Genomic DNA, 4,154 nt, shown 5'->3' with positions numbered 1-4,154 from the left:
TAGAGTTCTGGTTATTTTGAGGGGTGTCTCAAAGGGTTTCTGCAGAAAGAGGATTGTTCTTTCTGTGTTGTTTTTCTATATCAAATTTGGAGTTGGAGAGGAGATTGCATTGAGATAGTGTCTTTGTAATTCTTGTTGTATAACTCCATCTATATAGTGAAGTGACTTTCAATCTCAGGTTGATTGAAAAAGGACTGGATGTAGGTTGTTAGGACTTTGGCAAGTGTACCAAATCGTATCAAGTAATAAATCGGTAAGTTCGAATATCATTTTCCCAAGGGATCTGTTTGGTTTGCTAATTGTGAAAGTTTACTAATTTAGCTTCAAATATTATTTATCAAATGGATTTTTCTACACAATAAAAATTAAAATTCAGATTTACAATTTATACAAAAACAGTCGAATTTAGATTCATTGAGGTTAAATTTCATGTTCAAAACTTAATGGTCTTTCCTATCAAATACAAACCCTCAAGAATCATGCATCAACATCATAAGTAGACAAGTTTCTAATTCCTCAGATGACTAGCTTTAAACCTTCCAACAAAAGCTCTAATCCCTTAGATGTTTTAGAATTCAGATTTGCATTAAGAACGATGTTATTGATGCCCAAAAGTCTCAATCTATGTCTAGAATTAAGTTCCGTTGGTTGTTCTACCTAGGTCTGTGATCCTAGCATTTTCCAACGATTTAAATCACTCTAATGGCTCATATTTTCATCTTTAAGCATGAATAATAAGGATAAAACAAAAGATTCATCAAAGATTAACATTAAATAGAAAAGTTTACAAAGAGTTTAGACACTTTACATCCAACCCCAATAAAATGGAGTTTTAGCTACACACACTAGTACAAAAACATCCTATAACGTTGGTGCTTTTTGGCCTTTGACGTTGAAATTAAGGCCGACGTCATATCAGGAGATGTTAAATTCACGTCGAATTTAAAAAATTCGACGTTACCTTAATTAACGTCGAATTTTGTTAATATACGATGTTAATCAATTTTTTTTATTTTTTTTTATTGTTTTCTACGAAGACCTGAAAAACTTAAAAACAACAAATTTTAGTTTTTGCTATTTTATAAAGTACGAACTATGAACGTGCAGTGTAGTATCAACAACAAACAAGTTCAACCAAATAACAAGAAACAAGTTCAACCAAACAACCACAACAAACAAGTTCAATCAAACAACAAGAAGAAAAAAGTTTAACAAATAAGTTCTTCAAAACGAAAACGAAAACTAACCTTCAAAAGGTGGGTTCGTCGGAATAAAGTGTTGCCACCCATGAGAGAGAAAGCAGAACGCGCCTATGAAGGACAAAAACACGAAAATAATCGGTCAAAACAAACGCAAATCATACCTATAGTAGTTAATTAACCTGCATTTGTATCAAATGAAGGAAAGATTACATGTGATGGCCGTCAAACTTCGTTCGAGAAATGTTTGAACAGGGAAAAGGGTGTCGCACGCTAAGATAAAGTGAATGAATTTTCAATCTCCTGCTCAAATTTTTATTGAATTCACTAACATTTTAACGTCTAACGCGAGGGCATTCGATGCTTTATAACATTTTGACGTCTAACGCTAGGGCATTCGACGTCATATGTAAGTATATTTTCACCTTCGGGCCAAACATTTATGAAAAATTTATCAAATAGGACGTCGAACATCTCAATATTCAACGTCTTATAATAAATTGACGTCGAATTACAGTTCTAAACTATGTCTAATAATTGTATTTATTTACAAAAATGCCACCGATCATTTTTAACGTTGGCTTTTCAATGGTTGGACGTTGAACGCGTGGATGATGAAAACTGGTAGTTTTGCACCTTGGAAGCACCTAAACTCGAGCTAGAGAGCTATTGCATTGTTCCCACTGTCTAGAACTGTTTATGTTCGCATTTTTGATCCATTTTAATGAGTTCTGGAAAAGTCAACTCGCTCGAGCTAGTCTTGAAATTCGCTGGAGCGATAGTCAACACATTAAAAGTATCGGTCAATGCATGAACAGTACCGGTCAACACATGAACAGTAACAGTCAATACGTGAACACTAATGCTCAACACGTGAACAATACCAGTCATACGTGAACAATGCCGCTCAACACTGGTTCGGGCGCTCAGCATTAGGCTTTCTACTTTCTGATTCCTCTGTTTCTGAGCAGATTTGTCCGTTCGTGTGTTTGGTTCAGCTCTATACTTTGGTCAAGTGGATTTCTTTTTATCCGAGCGAATGGTTCAAAATAGGAAATATTTGATCTTCTCCAATCCTTATTCATTTGCAAAATAAACACACAAAAACAATCATACTGATCTAGGAACAAATATATACATTTTATACAACTTTTCATGAGAATTTAATACATAAATATATCAAAGGAGATTAAACTAAGTGCTAAATATAGGTAATTTTGACACTTATTAACTCCCCCAAACTTATTTATTTTCATGTCCTCATGAAAAGAAACTTACACAACTAGACACAAAAACATAAGAGCAAATGATATTGTATCACATTATCCCTGTCACAAAAATGAGCATTCTACCTGCATCTCCAAATATTCATATCAAATATCATGGTTTCTCTACCGAACAAGTTCTTAAACCTAGAAGACAAGCCAACTAGAAAAAGAATAAAGAAATTATGCTCAATTAGTGTTTCTCTCAGCTTGCAAGTGTTTAACAACTAAAAAATGAATAAAACAATTATGCTAAATCAGTGTTTCCAAATTTTCCTCTCACTATGCCACCTTTCATATTTACATGATACATACACACTTTTTTATATATATATATATATATATATATATAACCACTCAACTGATTATAAATTCCCCCAAACTTATTTTCTGCCTACACCCTCATAAATATGTTACTTGTTCTCTTCTTCTAAGGTGTTGAATAAGGTGGATTTTTCTTTAATGGGCTTAGGGGTCACAAAAGTATATAAGACTAAAAAAGGTTCACAAAGGATTAAAAATTAAACACAGGTGGTCATTTGGCCAAGTAGTTAAATTTGACAACAAAAACTGCCTTTCTCATATATAAACCAGTGTGTGTATGCCTTAATAAGAATTATGCAAAAACCAAATTCATAGAAATAACAACTTCTCACTTGCTCTCTAAGCTTTCTCACTACACTCAAGTATTTAAATTCTGGGTCAAAATAAATCAGATTCAAGAACTACACATATGCAACCATGACATAAGTTCTCACACTTAGATTTGCAATAACAATCTCACAATCATGCAAGTTATCATGGAAAGAAATCAAAGCTCACGACTTTTAAACAAACTTACACATAAAGAATGTTTTTTTCATCAATAAAAACAAAATTAAAACGACAAAACTCAATCATAAAAAATAACTGAAAATAAAACATAGAAAACTTAATGAAATTAAATAAGTGAAATTAAAAATAAACTAAAACTCCTCAGAGGTCATGGTTGCGCGACCATAATCTCCAAGGTGAAGATGCCTCCGGCTACTACTCATCCTGTGCCTAAGCATCCCTCCCCCCATAGATGAAGGCATGTCCTCAGGCCGATGTATATGCTCCTTAAAAATGTAGAAACACAGAAATAACATCTCCAAAACACATTAAAACACGACCAAACTCAACAAACACACTAATATAACTAATCACACCACACTAAGTACAAATCAAAATCACATACTCCAAAATGGTTAAATTAAACTAAAACATATTAAGACAAACTTAATCAATAAAAACACAACTAAACAACAAAATCACACATGAGAAAGGGTGAGAAAGCTGGGTTGCCTTCTAGTAAACGCTTGTTTAGCTATCTTTAGCTCGACATCTATTATTCCCATATTCGATTTTTGATGTTGGTGTTATCCTTCCCTCTATCCCACTAACAATTCTTCCATTTTTCTCTAGATACCTGTTTATTTCTGATTATACTTGGCTCACTTGATTTGGGCTCTTTACTTTGCCTTAACTATTGGCTAAAATCTAGATTATCATCTTCATTAGCCTCACCAAGCACATCAATTTTGAAGCATGCTCCTTCCTCACTTAGGTGCGACATGGCTTCAAAAACATTAAAATTTATTTCTTCATCCTACACCCGCATCTTAAGTTTCTCGCCATCAATATCAATCAGAACTCTGGCAGTTTTAAT

The sequence above is a fragment of the Vigna umbellata genome, chromosome 1 (genome assembly GCF_029865625.1).
Source record: "Vigna umbellata cultivar VRB3 chromosome 1, Vumbellata_1.0, whole genome shotgun sequence".
In the NCBI taxonomy this organism is placed as follows: Eukaryota; Viridiplantae; Streptophyta; class Magnoliopsida; order Fabales; family Fabaceae; genus Vigna; species Vigna umbellata.
Note: the sequence above shows the minus strand (reverse complement) of the source record.